Source organism: Emydura macquarii, unplaced genomic scaffold (genome assembly GCF_026122565.2).
Source record: "Emydura macquarii macquarii isolate MOO-44397 ecotype Brisbane River unplaced genomic scaffold, CSIRO-AGI_Emac_v2 contig_2107, whole genome shotgun sequence".
NCBI lineage: Eukaryota > Metazoa > Chordata > Testudines > Chelidae > Emydura > Emydura macquarii.
In genome coordinates this window covers 152,900-173,434 of record NW_027132244.1, presented here as the reverse complement: position 1 = coordinate 173,434, position 20,535 = coordinate 152,900, and the positions used below count along the sequence as shown (strand labels likewise).

General features: G+C 52.2%; 3 pseudogenes; 1 reads left to right on the top strand and 2 right to left on the bottom strand.

The window, feature by feature from the left end:
• Positions 1-3,578: 3,578 nt before the first annotated feature.
• LOC137160032 (DLA class II histocompatibility antigen, DR-1 beta chain-like) lies at positions 3,579-5,493 on the top strand (annotated as a pseudogene).
• A 5,051-nt stretch (positions 5,494-10,544) lies between these two features.
• Positions 10,545-13,127, bottom strand: LOC137160031 (H-2 class II histocompatibility antigen, E-S beta chain-like; annotated as a pseudogene).
• A 4,745-nt stretch (positions 13,128-17,872) lies between these two features.
• LOC137160030 (H-2 class II histocompatibility antigen, E-S beta chain-like) lies at positions 17,873-20,259 on the bottom strand (annotated as a pseudogene).
• Positions 20,260-20,535: the final 276 nt, after the last annotated feature.

Here is a 20,535-nt window from a genome sequence, read left to right as displayed (position 1 = left end):
TGGTTAGAAAATGGTGCTTGATTTTCCCACGGAAAATTTAGACTTTGTATTGAAAAATCAAAACAGAAATTGGCTCGACATTGAGAAAAATTGTAAACCAAAAACTGTGGGCAGGAAAAGTGTCAGAATCTGAAAAATATCAGCCAACAGCCACTCAAAACAAACAAAAATATATCTGCTGAGCAGTGAATAATGGTTTATGTTTAGTAAAGTTTTCCAGGTTTTCGGACAAAACAGTGACAGTGTTTGAGGGAAACCAATACTTTCTGTGAACTTTTCCTTTTCTCATAACAGTCTAATTTTCCCTCAAAACAGTCCCTCCAAAAGCACTTTCACTACTTCTCACATAACCCTGGGATAGGCACGAACAGTCCTCATGGCTTGTCCCCGTGTCCAGTCGCACTTCTACGGTCTTCATCTTGATTGGTGGCTTTGGTTAACGGTGAGGTTCCCCGTGCTGGCCACAGTTTACACACCCTGTTTTGGGAGTCACTAGAGGACGACAATCCTCTCATTTTCTATTGGCCCCTTGCCACCAGCTCTGAAATTTCCCATGTTACTTTCTCTGCTGCTTGCATCACTATCCAGTAGATGGTATTCGTGCATCGACATTTTCCTTCCTCCTTTTCTTATATGAGGCTCTATCTGTCATTCAAACACTGAATTTCTGCATTAACCCTGCCTATGAAATGGGTCCTCCTCTTTCAAGCAACTGCTTTTAAAGTTTCGAAGACACACACACGTCAGGTGCTTCTGCCTTTCTATAATTCATTTCTCTTCTTGGGCCAGAGAATTCCTCTCACTTCTAGGGGCAAACAATCAGTTTGAAAGAAAACAAACAGAATTGCATATAATTCCTCTTAAAGGAGTGGACACAGGGCCTCTTTTTAAAGGTATTGAGGCGGCTGAAGGTGCAGGGCAGTGCCCAGTGGGAATTTTATGGATGTGTGTAGGAGTGAGAGATTCTCGGGTTGTCTTGCGTTGGCCTCGTGCAAATCAATGGAATGAAATCAGTCCCTTCAAACCCATACTTACCGCTTCCCAGTGCCCTCCTCTGAGGTTCCGAACAACCCTCATCTGTTTCCTCTCTTAAATCTCTTTAAGATTCTCTTTAAATCTCGGTACGAAGGCAGATGATTTCATGACGTGTTCTCTATGTCGTTTCTCATGATAACTGCAGCCTGAATTCTGATTTGGGATCATTGGGGGGGTTTGAATCTGCTACTGAACACAAAGAATTTGTCAAGCATAAATAAAGAATCGATTTTTCAGCATTCACCAAGTTGTTGGGGTTGAATTTCCTTGTTTTTTTCATTGGTTGGGGGTCTATAGAAGAGTAAAAAGGGAGACAAAGGAAGCAAAGCAGGCTGGATCCGGGAAGGGCCTGGGCGTTGTGGTGTCTGTGAAGACAAGGGTGGGTTGTTTCCCTTTGGGACAATGTTCTCATTGGAAACACTCAGCCGGCTCCAGCTCGGAGAGATTTAGCTCCTGGGCTGAGACAGGAACCCTGGGGGGATTCTCTGGCCAGTGCCAGGCAGAGCTGAGAACAGGGTCTGATTAACACACGGGCCCAGAGGCCAATTTGGGGGTGCCATGGGAACAACAGGCCTGTGCTTTCTTCCCATTCCTTCTCTTCCCACAGAGGCCCTGCCCCTGGCCAGGCCGGAAGCTGGCTGTGGTGGAGTGACCATATTCTCCCCCCCCCCGCCGCGGCGCCGGAGCCCCTCTCTCCCCTCTGCCATCCAGAGCTTGCCCCAGACCTGCTGTTACCTCCCCAGCCCCTTTTTGCACAAAAGGCCAGTGTGGGCAAGAAATCCAGGATATCAGGTTCAGGGCTAAAAAATGGGCCTATCCTGGACAAAAGGGGATGTTGGGTCACCCTAGGCTGTGTAAGAGCCACCCAGGGAGGCTGGGCTGCTGCATAGAGCCCCAGAGCCGGACCTGTCCTGGGCATCCCAGATTCTTGATCCTCACTGAGCAACTCTGGCCTCCAGCCCCACACCGTGGTGATACTAGGGCGGGTGTCTAGAGAGAGATGCCCCATTCCAGGGAAGTCTCCCCATAATGGAGGCTCCACTGCAGACCCAGGTCAGCTGTTCACTGGCTCCATGTTCAACAGTTGCACCTCAGTCCCAGCTCTACCTTTACCAGCTCCAGCTCCCGGCCAAAAGGTCTTGTCCTGACATGGCTAGCGAGGACGAAGGGCCCCCTGTGCTCCAAAACACCTCCCTTGGACAGTATCAAAGATGGTACTAACCCGCCTTCTGGGGAAAAGAGAAGTTAGCTGAGATATGCTGGAGCTGTTGTTGTTGTTGCTAAAGTCAGACCCCATTTCATCCCAGGTCGTGTTTGAGATACAGCTGGAGCTAGGTGGGGTGGTGATATTATCTGCCTCCCGCTCTCTGGCCTGGTCTGATCCCAGGGCATCTCTCAGGACTGGGATGGTGAAGGCCCAGGGTCCCAGGAGATGGTTGGGGAGGTCAGCCATGACGGTGATGTTTCCTCCAGTAGCCTCCATCTGTTCTTCTCTCTCTTCTTTAGCCTCTCTGTTATGAACCAGTTCCACGCAGGATCGGACATTTGTTCATAATTTTGCAATTGCAGAAACCAAAAACTTATTTCAGTTTAAGCTTTCGGAGGGGGTGGGGGGAAGTACTTGGTTCTATTTTAAGGATGGCATATTTCTTATAACTCACTTCCTTTGTAGCTAAAAAGAAACTGAAAACTGCTGCTGCCAGATGTTGTCAGCTGTTTGAGAACAAGGCAGATCTTTTCGCTGCCTTGGCTGCATGCCCAGAACTGACAAAGATTGAAAACATCCCCTTCCCCCTCTTTACCATTTACACAGTTAAAGCTGGACAGTTATACAAAGCACCTCCCTGGCTCGTTTCCCCCCTGCGCAACATCGAAGGGCTGGGAGTGGAAAGATGCACCTGTGAGAACTGGACCCTGACGTTGGAATACGGGATAAAGGTGCCCTGAACTGACTGAGTACTGGACAGGAAATTTTCTATTTCAATAAGGGCCGTCCCTGGTAACACGGGGGGGTTGGCAGGCCCAGCTGGTGCTAATAACACCAGAGCTTCCGGGCCAGAAGCACTGAGCAGATGGAACGGCTCCAGCAGCATTACTAAGGTGATAAAAACCCAGCCTCCTAGACTGAACGACACCGCCCACTAAGTCCCGTATCTCTGGAAAGTCCCGGCCGACTGTAACAACGACTGGGGGTTCGGATCGGCTCAGGATTGTTCTGCTGCACTCAGAGAAAAGCCTCCCTGTAAAGGAAATGCACATTTAAACAGAGACAGCTTGGAGCCAGCAGCAGGAGTGGTTTGATTTTTGTTGCACTGCTGGGGAACGAGGCTCCCTGTGATGCAATGAACTGGGCAGGAAAAGGACGGCTGATTTGTGTGCATTGGATTTTGCTCCGCTTGTGGGTCTGGGTTTCCCCTCTTCTGTTTCCTGTCAGAGCAGCAGACAGCTCAGCGCAGGGAAGGGCAGCCGTGCTCCCTCCAGCTCTCTGGGTCCTGGACCCAGAACCTGTCCCTTAGAGCGGCCATCCCGTCCCCTTCAGGGCAATGGCTCCTCGAGCCAAACCTGTCTCAGTCTCCTTCTGGCTCCTGTCTCTCTGCTCCCTCGCCTTGGCTGGTAAGTGACCCCTGGTCTACCGGATGCCTGGGTCCCATTCCCCATCCCAGCATCTTCCCCCAGGGCTGGGCACTGTGGGGCATCCTCGGGTTGCTGTCCTGGATGCCTGGGTCTCATTCCCATCTGGTCTCTCTCCTTCCTGCAGGAGTTCACTGTCTTTCCTGTTACCAGCTCATCTCCCTGCAGGAGGCCCCTGATCTGCCCAAGTGGCTGAATGTGATGAGCATGAATGACCTGGTGTTCTCAGCCTACGACAGCAGCACCAGCAGGCTGGCTGCCCGCAACAGCTACACCCCGGACAACCACCAGTTCTGGAAAATGAGCACAGCTAACTGCATAAACTGGGACTCCTGGGTGGAGAATGAGTACCAGATCCTTGTGCGGGAGGTGAACAACAGCTCCCCAAAAGTGGGTGAGTCCCTGTCCCCCAGCTCAGCTCAGCTCGGGGAGGGGACACCAGCGGGGAGTGATTTCCCTGATAGCTAGTAGTTAGCACAAGGGGAACTGGGAGCCAGTACTTCAGGGTTCTGTCCTAGATTTGGGAGAGGAATGGGGGTCTACTAGGTTATGAGGGAGCCTGGGGGCCGTGTCTGGGTGTTAGAATTCCTGGGTTTCATGCACAGGAGAAGCTCGCCCCCCCCATCTCCCCCTGGTAGCAGCTCTGTAACTCAGTGGCTCACACAGCCATTGTGCCCCCAGAACCCTACTACCTGCAGATCCTGCACGGCTGTGAGCTGGACGATGGCACCGGAGCCACCCGAGCCACCACCCGATATTCCCTCAATGGGGAGGACTTGCTGCAGTACCAGGCCGACCAGAACCACTGGTTCTCGGTGCACCCAGCCGCCTGGCACGTGGCTGAGCGCTGGAACCGCCAAGGGGAGGCTATCTCTGCGAGGACAGTCATCACGCCCCAGCAATGCAGGTTTTTGATCGCATTGAGGGCATCTTTCACTGCACAGAAGACAGGTGACAGCTCGTCCGGTGCCCCTCACTCCCGACCCGCAGCCCCTGCTGTCCCATTCCCTGTGACTCACGACCCTTTTTCGCCCTCCCTGCAGCCCGACCCACAGCGTATGTGGCCCTCGTCCCAGGGACCCAGGACCGTCCGCCCTGCCTCGTCTGCCACGTGATGGGCTTCTACCACAGCGGCATCGAGGTGATCTGGGAGCGGGGTGGCCGGGGGGCCCAGGAGGAGCAGGTAACAAGCGGGATCCTGCCGCATGCGGACCCCACCTTCCAGGTCTGGGTGTCCCTCTAGCTAGGGCAGGACGGGATCAGCCCCGCGGAGCACATGTGTGTGGTGAGACACAGCAGCCTGGGGGACACCCCCTGAGAGTGACCTGGGGTGAGTACTGGGGGAGCAGGGTGAGGGGAGCAATGGGGCATGCCCACATGATGGGGGGAAATGGGGGAGATGGACATAAGAGGTGGGGGGAAGAGAGTGGTGGGAAATGCAGAAGGGGAGTTTGGGGGGCATAAAGGGTTGGGTAGACAGAGAGGCACTGAGGGAGGGGGAGATGGAGAGAGGCTTTGGGGGGGCTCAGGGGAGGGGAGGCAGAGAAGGGGGTGCAACTTCAGGGCAGACACATGGGTGGCAGGGAGGGCAGCCCGACTGCGGAAGGGGGTTGCTAGCCCAGGTCTATTGGGGAAGAGGGCAGGACCCATGGGAGAGGAGGGGCACAGGGGCTTTGGGGGGCCCATATCTCAGTCTGTCTCGGGGCATTTCCAGTTTCCCAGGCCACAGCCCTGGCAGGTCTTCTGGTGATCGTTGCTGATGCCTTCCTCGCTGTCCTGGTAGCCTGGGCCCTGGTCTGGTACCTGAGGAGGAGGAAAAGTGAGTGATGCTCCCAACACAGCGCCCCCCAGAGCACCTCCCACTCCCCACACCTGCCCCCTGCACCACAGAGCCCCCTACTCAGTCCCCACCACCGACAGCACATCTCCCCAGTCTGAGCACTCTGACCCTGTCTGAGCCCCCCAACCCTGCCCGCTGCAGCTCAGCGACCCCTAGTGTCCCCCACTGAGCCTTCTCACCCTCGCATGAGATTCTGGAGCTCTCTGCTGAGCCACGGCTGGATAAAAGGGTCGTGGCTGGGTTAGGGCTGAAGAGGACTCCTCCCAGCCCCAGCTCCCTGCAAATCTGACCTGGTGGGGGGGATTCCTTCCCCACGTCAATTCTGTTGTCAGTTAGACCCCGAGTGTGCCAGCCCAACCCATCAGCCAGGCACCTCCGAGCCCTGGCCCACCCCGTCCCGTCTCTAGCTGTGGATGATCGCTGGTGCTTCAGAGAAGGTGGAGGGGAGGAAGGCCCAGCATACAGGGAGCTAATGGGGTATCAGGGTAACTGTTCCTGCCTGACCCTTGCCAGGGAATCCCTGAAGCATGAGATTAGATTAGAATAATTATCTTCCTACAGGGCTGCAAGCTTTATGAGCATGTTAAGCAACATTGGTTTAGGGCCTTAAATTCCACACACACTACCCAGTTCAGCTAGCCTGGTATGACCTATAATGGGGGGTGAAGTGGGGGATCCACAAGGTGCAGGCAAGGGGGAGGTGTCCAGGCAGGGTACCCATCTGCTTGCCTCATCCCCCTCGCCCCCTGTGTCTGCCCTACCCTGGTTGCTGAGAACCCAGCAGGCGGCTCTTTGGGTGTCACCATGGGACAGAGCCGGAGGAGGTAGGGTGGACAGTAGGAATGGGACGCTGAAAGCCATGGAGACAGGAATGGCCTGTGGAACTCACCACCACATGAATTTAAGAGAAGCTTAAGGGCCAGCCAGAGGTTTTTGGCAGTCAAGAATTTCAGCCTTCAAGGGGAGGAATCAAAGTCTCCTTAAAGGGATTTGGGCACACGGGGTGTTGCTATGCATCAAACCCTCCCTGCTGACAGGGGTTTGGCCGGGCCAGGCGGTTCCCGGGGCAGGCTCGGTACCTGAAGGGTTTCTGCAGGAATTTGTCCAAGGTAGGACCCTCGCGGTCCAGCGGGTCGTCTGGAACCACGAAGATGTTCCCCACAAAGGTGACCTGCAGCAGCCTGCGTGGGAAGAGGAAGATGTTCACATACCCATTCTGGATCAGAGCCGGCTCCCCCCAGAGGGAAAGGCCCCGTGTCCCATTCCCCATCCCCTGAGCCAGCCAGTCTTGTATGGGAGCCGGCACCGCCTAGAGGGAAAAGGCTCCATTCCCCATCCCCTGAGCCAGCCAGTCTTGTATGGGAGCTAGCACCACCAAGTGGGGAAAGGCTCCGTTCCCCATCCCCTGAGCCAGCCAGTCTTGTATGGGAGCTGGCACCACCTACAGGGGAAAGGCTCTGCATCCCGTTCCCTGTCCCCCTCACCTCTCTTTGATGATACTAATCCATTTCTTGGACTCCTGCATGAGATCCCGGAGCTGGTCATTGGTGACGATGACTCCGTTCGTCTCCTCTGCCAACATGAGCATGAACCTAACCCCAGGAAAGGGAGAGTGGGCAGGCAGAGTCTGAGACCCCAGGCCCTCTATCCATAACCAAGAAACATAAACATAACAGTAATTCCTAACTTTAAACCTAATCCCCAACCTTATAACCTATGTCTAACCCTAACCCTAATCCCTAACCATAAATGATAATCCGAAATTTAACCCCCAATAATAACCACTAACCCTAACACCTAACACCTGACTCCAAATCATAACAGCTAACCCTAAAAAAACCCACTAAACCCTAACCCTAACCTTAACCCTAACCCATGACCATAACACCTAATGGTAACCTTACCCCACCCCTAAACCTAACCCCTAATCACTAATCACTAACCCTAACCCTACCCATAACCATAATATCTTTTCCTAACCCTAATCCCTTACACTAACGCCTATCCATAAAATCTAACCCTAAACACTAACCATAACCCATATTCCTGACCTTAACCCTAACCATAATCCTAAATCCTAACCATAACCACTAACCCTAACCTTAACCCCTAGCCCTAACCCTAAACCCTAACCCCTAACCAAAACCGAGAAACATAACACTAACCCCTAACCCTAACCATAACTGATAACCCTAAATGTAACTCCTAATAACACCTAACCCTAAATCCTAACCCTAAAACCTAACCCCTAACTATAACACCTAAACCGAACCCTAACCACTAATCCTTACCGTAACTCTAACAGCTAACCATAACCCCAACCCCTAACCATAATTTTAACCCTAACTCCTACCCCGTAAACCCAACCACTAACCCTATCCCTATCCCTAACCATAACATCAATGCCAAACCCTGACCCTAACTGCTCACCCTACCCCCTAACCATAACCCAAAACCTTAACCTTAACCCCAACCCCTGCTCCAGCCATAACCCCTAACCGTAACCCCTAACCCCTAAAGCTAATCCTAACCCCATCCTCTAAATCTAACCTTTAACCATAATCACTAAATCTAACCCCTAACTCTAACCCCTAACCTCTAAATCTAACCATAATCCCTAACCCTAACCCCGTACACTAACCATAACTCTAACCCCTAAACAAACCCCCAAACGTACTCCCTAACAATAACATTAACCCATAATCCTAACCCCTAACCATAGCCAATAACTCTAACCCCTTACCCTAACACTAACTCATAACTCTAACCCTAATCCCATGTTTTCAGCTAAACCCGGTCTGTGATATTTCTCGCCGGCCCTGGAATGTGAATACAGAACTCAGTCCCTCCAACCCCCCACACTCTTCGCTTGGACAGCTGTAACCCTACCCTTGGTATTTGATTCTCAGGGTGAGTCTGGGGGTCCCCAGTCTGTGATGGGAAGGCCCAGGGCATCATCTCCTATGGCAAAGCTGACAAGTCAGAGCCCAGCATGTTCACCAGGATCTCCAAATACGTCTCCCGGATCAAGAAAACTCTGCACAAGCTGAAACCTTAGAGGGGAGAGTCCATCTCTAGCGTGACTGGAGAGAGAGAAAGGCATTGTAGAGGTATGGATGGATGGATGGACGTGGCAGATAAGAAGACAGACACCTGAATATTGCAGAAGGAAAGATGGACAGAGAGCTCCTGATGTTCCAGAGAAATGAACAAACAACCAATCAAGCCGAGATCTCCCTCCAGGTAGAACCGACCTTGTTCCACCACCCGCCTTCCCTGTCATGTTTCCTGGGTCATTCCAAGCCCTGCCTTGTCTGACCCCAAATAAAGTTACACAATTAACACGTCACCTTCCCAGGCCCTCAATTACCTTGCCGAGCTATGAAACCTAGAGCAGCCGCTGCAGCAGCCGGACTGAACCACGTGGGAGAGGATGGGTAAACGATGACTCAAGGATGTATCCCAGAGTTTTTTCTGTAGGCTGGACAATAGCAACTGGTCATTCCTGGCTATGGGCGGTGTTCCTTTGAGGGAGCTCACAGTGCAATTAGGCAGATTCAGTATTTGAGATACCCATAAAGGATTTGTTCCTAATATTGGTCTGATAAATGCTGAGCTGCGGGTGTGCATTAACATCGGGAACAGAGATTCCCCCATCATGACATGCTTCCCTGCTTCTCTGGTCCCAGAGTTCAGTACGGTCCCTGCCTTGGAACCTCTGTTCTCTGCTCTGAATGTTAATGGAGATGCCTCCCTGTCCCATCTTCGATGCAAATGAGGCTAGGGGAGTTGTCTTAATCCTGTCACCCTTGTCTGGAGGGGTTTAGGTGCGTCTCCCACTCCCTTTTCATTGCTTTGTAAGTCTTTCTTCTGATCAGTTCTGGTTCAGGCAGAGGTGATGGGAGTTCTTCATGAGTCAGACAGGCTGGGTCCTGTGCCAGGGTTCCCCAGGAACACAGAGCTGACAGATAACATGGGGAATCCAGTGACTGCAGGACTGGTGAAATTTAACACTTGGCATATTAAGAAATTAAATATTATTAAACAGTATTTTCAATAGATGTAACCCTGAGCCATTTGTTGTATTATTTTGCAATCTAGAGAATTTCACTCTAGTATATGGTTGTTTAATGATATTTAGTTTATTATTTTGCAAAGTGTAAAATTTCCCCACTCTCCAGTCACTAGGGTTTGGTCCAAAGTGGTTGCAAACTAGAAAAAGAGTTTATGGATGAAAGAGGAAAGTTTTTTAATTCAGGAGCCTGCCTTGTTGGGGAGTATTGAAAGCAAAGGCAGTTTGGTGGAATCATCAGTGGAGCCAAGATATTTGGGACTAGTGTGTCGCTCTGAAAGCAACGGAGAGAGAGACGCTGCGGGAACATGACCAAGCATTTCAACAGAAGCCAGCAGCAGAATTACTCGATCTATTACATGAGCAAGGCTTTCAGCCTGAATGAGCAACAAAAGCATCATATTATGAGAAGCAACAAAACAATGGGTGTTAATATTAAGAGTTTCTAACCATTTTATATACATACAATGTAGCAAATGTATTTTAAACGTATGAGACAAACTTAATTTCCTATCATGAAAGGGGAAAAAGCAAGAACAATTAAATGGGCTCTACCTGCTTTCGCAGACTCAAGAGCTGCACAGAGAAAGCCATGGGTAGCATCCGAGAAAACCAAGGCAATGACGTGGTTCCAACAAAAGAACTTTGTTAAAGTGAAAATTGTACTGTTGCATCTTGCATCAAAAATGCATCACAAATTCCCCCATGGAGACTGATTGTGGTGCTGCTGCCTAGGTGGGGACAGAGAATGGAAACTGGGGGAGGTTTTTGTGGGGGGTGGGAAGCTACAGGGCATAGCGTGACTGGAGGGTGGGAAGGAGCACATGATGGAGAGGTGCTCCCCACACTATGACCTCAGGGATTCTGACCTTATCTGCCACCACCCAGCACCTTCCCATTGCCAGAGATGGTCCATGTGGCTCCTGTCCAGGTTACTAGTCCTGGGACAGCCAGCTCCATGTCTGGTCACTCAGCGGCATCCGGGCAAGAAGGTGCCGTGAACACGGTTCCTCCTGCTGGCTCAGCCGTGGCGGGAGCAGAGTCGAGGGTCCCTGGCTGTGTCTGCGCCAGGAGATACGGTCCGTTCTGGCCCTCTGCAGGGGAAGCCCAAGCAGGAATTGACTCACCTGGAGACCAGCTGCCCAGGGGTTACTCCAGCCTCCCATCAGCCAGGGTGTGTGAGGGCAACAATGGGGACCCCAGCCACAACCCTATATCCAGCCGCGGCTCAGCACGGAGCACCTGAGATCTCATGCGATAGTGAGAAGGCTCAGCGGGACACACTAGGGGTCGCTGCACTGCAGGGGGCGGGGTAGGGTGGCTCAGATAGGGACACGGTGCTCAGGCTGGGGGGATGTGTTGTCAGTGGTGGGGGCTGAGTAGGGGGCTCTGTGTGGGGGGCAGCTGTGTGGGGCAGGAGGGGCGCTAGGGGGTGCTGTGTTGGCGGCACCACTCACTTTTCCTCCTCCTCAGGTACCAGCCCAGGACCCCGGCTCCCAGGACAGCGAGGAAGGCACCAGCAACGATCACCAGGAGACCTGCAAGGGCTGTGGCCTGGTAAACTGGAAATGCCCCGAGACAGACTGAGCCATGGACCCCCCAAAGCCTCTGTGCCCCTCCCTGCCCATGGATCCTGCCCCCTGCCCTGATGGGCCTGGGCTAGCAACTCCCCGACCCTGGTTGGGCTGTCCCCCCCGCCACCCATGTGTCTGCCCTGAAGCTGGACACCCCCTTCTCTGCCTCCCCTACCCTGAGCCCCTAAAACCCTCTCTCCCCCTCCCACCAGTGCATCTTTATCTACCCATCCCCTGCTGCCCCCCAAACTTTCCCTCTGAATTTCCCTCCTCCCTCTTCTCCCGACCTCTTGTGTCCATCTCCCCACATCATTAGGGGGTACCCCACTGCTCCCCCTGCCCTGCTCCCCAGTACTCACCTCAAGTCACTCTCAGGGGGGTGTCCCCCAGGCTGCTGTGTCTCACCACACACACATGCTCCGTGGGGCTGACCCCCTCCTGCCCAAGCTCGATGGACACCTAGACCTGGAAGGTGGGGTCCCTGTTGGGCCAGATCCCTCTGGTCACCTGCTCTCCCTAGCCTCCCCAGCCCCCCCGCTCACAGGTCACCTCGATGTCACGAGGGTAGAAGCCCGTCACGTGGCAGACGAGGCGTGGTGGCCTGTCCTGGGTCCCTAGGACGAGGGACATGCGCACTGCAGGCCGGGCTGCGGGGAGGGCGAGAAAGGGTCATGAGTCACAGGGACTGGCACAGCAGGGGCTGCGGGTCGGGAGTGACGGCACCAGCCGAGATGTCACCTGTCTTCTGAACCGTGAAAGACATGGTCTTCTCAATCCAGAACCTGCAACACTGGGTTGTGATGACTGCCACCACAGAGAAAGCCTCCCCTTGGCGGTTCCAGCGTTCTGCCACGTGCCAGGTGGCCAGGTGCATGGAGAACCAGCGGTTCTGGTTTCCCATGTACTGCAGCACGTCCTCCCCGTTGAGGGAATATTGGGTGGTGGCTTGGACGGTGTCAGTGCCATCATCCTGCTCACAGCTGTGCATGATCTGCATGTAGTAGGGCTCTGGGGGCAAAAGGGCTGCGTGAGCCCCCATCCCCCACTCCCTATCCCCCGTCCCTCACTCTAAGCTCTAGGTATCAGGGAAAACACTGCCCTCCGATGTCCCCTGCCCAGTCCCAGCTTCCTCCAACCTGCTTTATGTTGCCCACCCCGTCCATCCCCTGAGCTGGGGCTTAGGTCCTCACCCGCTCTGGGGAGTTGGTGTTCATCTCCCGCACCAGGCCCTGGAGATTAAGAGAAGCTCGGCCCCTAGTTGGTTGCTCCAGCACTTGCACCAGGAAATTGTCAGCGACACTCTCCAAAAACTTCCTGGATTGTTTGTGCTCTGCTGTATTGTTCTTCCAGCAGATATCAGGGTGATTGAAGTCTCCCATGAGAATCATGTCCTGTGAACTGGAAACTTTCCCTAGTTGAGTAAAGAAAGCCTCATCTACCTCATCCTCCTGGTCTGGTGGTCTGTTACAGACACCCACCACGACATCACGCTTATTGTTCTTGCTTCTAAGCTTAACCCAGAGACTCTCAACTGGCTTATCTCCAGTTTCATACTGGAGCTCAGAGCAGTCATAGTGCTCTCTTACATACAGTGCAACTCCTCCCCCCTTTCGCCCCTGCCTGTCCTTCCTGAACAGTTTATACCCATCCATGACAGCGCTCCAATCGTGAGAGTTATTCCACCAAGTCTCAGTTATTCCAATCATGTCGTAGTTTCTTGACTGTGCCAGGACTTCCAGTTCTTCCTGCTTGTTTCCCAGGCTTCTTGCATTTGTGTACAGGCACTTGAGATAAGTAGCCGACTGGCCTACCAAGAACCATAACCCTAACCATAATTCTTAACCTTAAACCTAATCCATAACCATATAATTTATGCCTAACCCTAACCACTAACACTAACCCTTAAACATAAAACCGAACTCCTAACAATAACCCCTAACCATTAACCCTAACCCTAACCACTTCCCATACCCATATCCCTTAACCCTAACCATAACCACTAACCCTAACTATTAACCCTAATATTAACCCTTAACCCTGACCCCTAACCGAAACACTGACACTTAATCCCGAACCATAAACCATAACCATAATCTTTCCCCAAACCTAAACCTAATACCTAATCATAACCCAGAAACATAACACTAACCCCTCACCCTAACCCTGATCCCTAACACTAACCCCAACCATAAATACTGACCCTAACCATAACTGATAACCCTAAATGTAACCCCTAATACTAACACCTAACCCTAAGTCCTAACCCTAAGCCTAACACCTAACACCTAACCCTTAACCATAACACCTAAACCTAACCCTAACCACTAACCCCTAACCGTAACCATAACAGCTAACCATAACCCCAACCCTTAACCATAATGCTAACCCTAACTCCTACCCCATAAACCTAACCACTAAATCTATCGCTATCCCTAACCATAACATCAATGCCAAACCCTGACCCTAACTGCTAACCCTAACCCCTAACCATAACCCATAACCCCTAACCATAACCCCATCCCCTAAAGCTAACCCTAACCCGTACCCTCTAAAACTAACCCTTAACCATAACCCCTAACTCTAACTCCTAACCTCTAAGTCTAACCATAACCCCAACCCTAACCCCGTACACTAACCAAAACTCTAACCCCTAAACAAACCCCCAAATGTACCCCCTAACACTAACATTAACCCATAAACCTAACCCATAACCATATCCAATAACTCTAACCTCTTACCATAAAACTAACTCATAACTCTAACCCTAATCCCATGTTTTTGAACAAACCTGGTGTGTGATGTTTCTTGCTGTCCCTGGAACGTGAATAGAGAACGCAGCCACCCCTCAATCTTTGCTTGGACAGCTGTAACCCTGCCCTTGGTATTTGCTTCTCAGGGTGACTCTGGGGGGCTGCAGTCTGTGACATTAAGGCCTGGGTATCCTCTCCTATGGCAGAGCTGACAGGTCAGCGCCCATTGTGTTCACCAGGGTCTCCAAATACGTCTCCCGGATCAAGAAAACTCTTTGCAAGCTGAAACCTTAGAGGGGAGATTCCATCTCCTCTAGCATGACTGGAGAGACAGGCATTGCAGAACAGTGGATGGATGGGTGGATGGATGGATGGATGGACATTGCAGAAGGATGGATGGATGGATGGATGGATGGACGTGGCAGATAAGAAGACAGAGACCTGGATATTGCAGAAGGAAAGATGGACAGAGAGCTACTGATGTTCCAGAAAAATGAAAAAAACAACCAGTCGAGCCGAGATCTCCCTCCAGCCAGAGCCAACCTTGTTCCACCACCTGCCTTCCCCGCCATGTTTGCTGGGTCATTCCTCGCCCTGCTTTGTCTGACCCCAAATAAAAGTTACACAATTAACGCATCACCTTCCCAGGCCCTCAATGACCTTGCTGAGCCACAAAACCTGGAGCAGCCACTGCAGTAGCCGGGCTGAACCACATGGGAGAGGATGGGTAAATGATGACTCAAAGGTGTATCCCAGAGTTGTTTTGTTTAGGCTGGACAATAGGAACTGGCCATTCCTGGCTATAGGTGGTATTCCTTTGAGGGAGCTCTCAGTGCAATCAAGCAGATTCAATATTTGAGATACCTATAAAGGATTAATTCCTACTATTGGTCTGATAAATGCTGAGCTGGGGGTGTGCATTAACATTGGGAGCAGAGATTCCCCCATCATGCCGTGCTTCACTGCTTTTCTGGTCACAGAATTCAGTGTGGTCCCTGCCTTGGAACCTCTGTTCTCCACTCTGAATGCTAATGGAGATGCCTCCCGCTCCCATCTTCGATACAAATGAGGCTAGGGGAGTTGCCTAAATCCTGTCACCCTTGTCCGGAGGGGCTTAGGTGCATCTATCACTGCCTTTTCATTGCTCTTTGTAAGTCTTTCTTCTGATCAGTTTTGGTTCAGGCAGAGGCAGGGGGAGTTCTTCGTGAGTCAGACACAGGCTGGGTACTGCACCAGGGTTCCCCAGGAACACAGAGCTGACAGGTAACATGGGGAACCTAGTGACTGCAGGACTCGTGAAATTTAACATTTTACATATTAAGAAATATAATAATATTAAACAGTATTTTCAATAGGTGTAACACTAAGCCATTTGTTGCATTATTTTGCAATCTAGAGAATTTCACTCTTGTATATGGTTGTTTAATGATATTTAGTTTATTATTTTGCCAAGTGTAAAATTTCTCCGCTCTCCAGTCACTAGGGTTTGGTCCAAAATGCACGCAAAATAGCAAAAAGACTTTATGGATGAAAAAGGAAACTTTTCTAATTCAGGAGCATGCCAAGGTGGGGCAGCAAAGAAAACGAAGGCAGTATGGTGGAATCAGGAGGGGAGCCGAGATGTTTCGGACTAGTGCGTCATTCTGAAAGCAAACGGAGAGAGAGATGCTGTGGGAACATGACCAAGCATTTCAACAGAAGGCAGCAGGAAAATTACTCGATCTATTACATGAGCAAAGCCAGAATGAGCATTGAAAGCATCATATTCTGAGAAGCAACAATACAACGGGTGTTAATAAAGAGTTTTTAACCATTTTATATACATACAATATATACAATCATAGAATCTTAGAATCATCGAATATTAGAGTTGGAAGGGACCTCAGGAGGTCATCTAGTCCAACCCCCTGCTCAAAGCAGGGCTAACCTCAGCTATATCATCCCAGTCAGGGCTTTGTCAAGCCTCTGCTTAAAAACCTCTAAAGGTGGAGATTCCACAACCTCCCTAGGTAACCCATTCCAGTGCTTTACCACCCTCCTAGTGAAAAACGTTTTCCTAATGTCCAACCTAGACCTCCCCCACTGCAACTTGAGACCATTGCTCCTTGTTCTGTCATCTGCCACCACCGAGAACAGCCTAGCCCCCTCCTCCCTGGAACCCCCTTTCAGGTAGTTAAAGTTCTTCTCTTTTGCATAGTAAACAAGCCCAGTTCCCTTAGCCTCTCCTCATAAGTCCTGTGCTCCAGCCCCTTAATCATTTTTGTTGCCCTCCGCTGGACTCTCTCCAACTTGTCTATATCCTTTTTGTAGTGGGGGGCCCAAAACTGGACACAATACTCCAAATGTGGCCTCACCAATGCCGAATAGAGGGTAATAATCACTTCCCACATCCTGCTGGCAATGCCCCTCCTAATGCAGCCCAATATGCTATTAGCCTTCTTGACAACCAGGGCACACTGCTGACTCATATCCAGCTTTTTATCCACGGTTACCCCCAGGTCCTTTTCTGCAGAACCGCTGCCTAGCTCGTCGATCCCCAGTCTATAGCTGTGCATGGGATTCTTCCTTCCTAAGTGGAGGACTCTGCACTTTTCTTTGTTGAACCTCATTAGCTTTCTTTTGGCCCAATCCTCCAGTTTGTTTAGGTCCTTCTGTATCCCATCCTTACCTTGCAGGGTATGTACCACTCCCCTCAGCTTAGTGTCATCCGAAAACTTGCTGAGGGTGCAATCTACCCCATCCTCCAGATCATTAATGTAGATGTTGACCAAAACCGGCCCCAGGACCGACCCCTGGGGAACTCCACTTGTGACCGGTCGCCAGCTAGACATGGAGCCATCGATCACTACTTGTTGAGCTCTATGCTCTAGCCAGTTCTCTATCCATTTTAGAGTCCATTCATCCAACCCATACTTCTTTAACTTGCTGATAAGAATACTGTGAGAGACAGTATCAAAAGCTTTGCTAAAGTCAAGGTATATCACACCCACCGCCTTGCCTACATCCACAGAGCCAGTCACCTCATCATAGAAAGCAATCAGGTTGGTCAGGCATGACTTTCCCTTGGTGAATCCGTGTTGACTGTTCCTGATCACCTTCCTCTCTTCCAAGTGCCTTAAAATGGATTCCTTAAGGACCTGCTCCATGATTTTTCCAGGGATTGAAGGGAGGCTGACCGGTCTGTAACTCCCTGGATCCTCTTTCCTCCCTTTTTTGAAGATGGGCACTAGATTTGCTTTTTTCCAGTCCTCAGGGACCTCCCCCTGTTGCCATGAGCTTTCAAAGATAATATCTAATGACTCTGAAATCACCTCAGCCAATTCCCTGAGCACCCTCGGGTGCATTGCATCCGGCCCCATGGACTTGTGTATGTCCAATCCTTCTAAATAGTCTTGGACCTGTTCCTTGAGCACTGTGGGATGTTCGCCTCCTTCCCATTCCCATACAATGTACATAACTAGTCTATATACATTCAATGTAGCATACACATTTTAAATGTACCAGCCAAAATTAATTTCCTACCATGATAGGTGAAAAGCAAATACAAGATAATCTCCACCTGCTTCAGCAGACTCAAGAGCTGCACAGAGGAACCCATGGGAAGCATCCGAGAAAACCAAGGCAATGACGTGGCTCCAACAAAAGAACTTTGTTAAAGTGAAAATTGTACTGTTGCGTCATGCATCAAAAATGCACCACAAATTCCCCCATGGAGACTGCTTGTGGTGCTGCTGCCTGCGTGGGGACAGAGAATGGAAACTAAGGGAGGTTTTTTTGGGAGGTGGGAAGCTATAGGGCACAGTGTGAGTGGAGGGTGTGAAAGAGCACACTATAGGGAGGTACACCCCACCCTGTGACCTCAGGGATTCTGACCTTATTTGCCACCCTGCAACACCTTCCCATTTACAGAGATGGTCATTGTGGCTCCAGTCCAGGTCGCTAGTCCTGGCACAGCCAGCTCCACATCTGGTCACCCAGTGGCATCCAGGCAAAAAGGTGCTGTGGACACGGCGCCTTCTGCTGGCTCAGATGTGTCTGAAGCAGAGTCGAGGGTCCCCAGCTGTGTCTGAGCCAGGCGATACGGCCCTTTCTGGCCCCCTGCCGGGGAAGCCCAAACAGGAATTGATTCAACTGGAGACCACCTGCCAGGGGCTTGCTGCTGCCCCCCTGCAGCCAGGATGTGTGAGGGCAACAACAGGAACCTCTGCCACGACTCCTATATCCAGCCGCGGCTCAGCACAGAGACCCTGGGATCTCACGCGATGTTGGGAAGGCTCAGTGGGGGACACTAGGGGCTGCTCTGCTGCAGGGGGCAGGGTAGGGGGGCTCAGATTGGATCACAGAGCTCAGGATGGGGAGATATGCTGTCGGTGTTGGGGGCTGAATAGGGGGTTCTGTGCAGGGGGCAGGTGTGGGGAGCAGAAGAGGCTCTGGGGGGCGCTGTGTTGGGAACATCACTCATTTTTCCTCCTCCTCAGGTAACACCCCAGGGCCCAGGCTCCCAGGACCAATCCTGAGCCGAGGAGGGTGCCAGTAATGATCACCAGGAGACCTGCCAGGTCTGTGGCCAGGGAAACTGGAAATGCCCCGAGACAGACTGAGATATGGGCCCCCCAAAACCCCTGTGCCCCTCCTCTCCCATGGGTCCTGCCCTCTGCCCCAATAGACCTGGGCTAGCAACCCCCTTCCGCAGTTGGGCTGCTCTCCCTGCCACCCATGTGTCTCCCCTGAAGCTGCACCCCCTTCTCTGCCTCCCCTTCCCTGAGCCCCCCAAAGCCTCTCTCCATTTCCCCCTCCCCCAGTGCCTCTCTGTCTACCCAACCCTTTACGCCCCCCAAACTCCCTCTCTGCATTTCCCACCACTCTCTTCCCCCCACCTCTTATGTCCATCTCTCCCATTTTCCCCCTCATCATTAGGGGGTGCCCCACTGCTCCCCCCACCCTGATCCCCCAGTATTCACCCCAGGTCACCCTCAGGGGGTAGTCCCCCAGGCTGCTGTTTCTCACCACACACACGTGCTCCTTGGGGCCGACCCCCTCCTGCCCCAGCTCGATGGACACCCGGATCTGGAAGGTGGGGTCTGCGTTGGGCTGGATCCCGCTGGTCACCTGCTCCCCCTGGCCCTCCTGCTCCCAGGTCACCTCGATGTTGCGGGGGTAGAACCACGTCATGTGGCAGATGAGGCAGGGTGGCCAGTCCTGGGTCCCTGGGACGAGGGCCACGTGCGCTGCGGGCTGGTCTGCAGGGAGGGTGAGAAAGGGACATGAGTCACAGGGAATGGGACAGCAGGGGCTGCGGGTCGGGAGTGAGGGGCTGTCACCTGTCTTCTATGCGGTGAAAGGTGCCCTCAATGCGATCAAAACCCTGCATTGCTGGGGCGTGATGACTGTCCTCGTAAAGATAGCCTCCCCTTGGCCGTTCCAGCACTCAGCCATGCACCAGGAGGCCAGGTGCACCGAGAACCAGCGGTTCTGGTCAGTCTGGTACTGCAGTACATCCTCCCCGTTGAGGGAATATCGGGTGGTGGCTCGGGCGGCTCCGGTTCCATCGTCCAGCTCACAGCTCTGCAGGATCTGCAGGTAATAGGGCTCTGGGGACAGAAAGTCTGTGTGAGCCACTGAGCTGCTACCAGAGGGAGATGGGGGGATGAGGGTCTCCTGTGCATGAAACCCAGGAATTCTAACACCCAGACATGGTCCCCAGACTCACTCACAATCAGTCAGACCCCCATTCCTCTCCCAAATCTAGGATAAAACCCTTCAGTACTGGCTCCCAGTCCCCCGTGTGCTAACTACTAGTTATCAGGGAAATCACTCCCCGCTGGTGTTGCCTCCCCAAGCTGAGCTGAGTGCTGGGGGACAGGGACTCACCCACTTTTGGGGAGCTGATGTTCACCTCCCACACAAGGGTCTGGTACTCGTTCTCCACCCAGTTTATGCAGTTAGCTGTGCTCATTCTCCAGAACTGGTGGTTGTCCAGGGTGTAGCCGTTGCAGGCAGTCAGCTTGCTGGGACCGCTATCATAGGCTGAGAACAGCAGGTCGTTCATGCTCATCTCATTCAGCCGCTTGGGCAGACCAGGGGCCGCCTGCAGGGAAATGAGCTGGAAACGGAAGAGACAGTGAACTCCTGCAGGAAGGAGAGAGACTAGATGAGAACGGGACCCAGGTATCTGGGACAGCAACCCAAGGGGGCCCTGCAGCGCCCAGCGCTTGGGGTAAGATATTGGGATGGGTAAAGGGACCCAGGCATCCGGTAGACCAGGGATCACTTACCTGCCAAGGCGAGGGAGCAGGGAGACAGGAGCCAGAAGGAGACAGAGACAGGTTTGGCTCGAGGAGCCATCGTCCTGGTGGGGACAGGATGGTCGTTCTACAAGGCAGGTTCTGGGGCCAAGCCACAAAGAGCTAGAGGGAGCATGGTTGCCCTTCCCTGCGCTGAGCTGTCTGCTGCTCTGACAGGAAACACGAGAGGGGAAACCCAGAGCCACAAGCGGAGCAAAAACCAATGCAGACAAATCAGCCATCCTTTGCCTGCCGGTTCACTGCATCACAGGGAGCCTTGTTCCCTAGAAGTGCAACAAAAATCAAACCACTCCTGCTGCTGGCTTCAAGCTGTCTCTGTTATAATGTG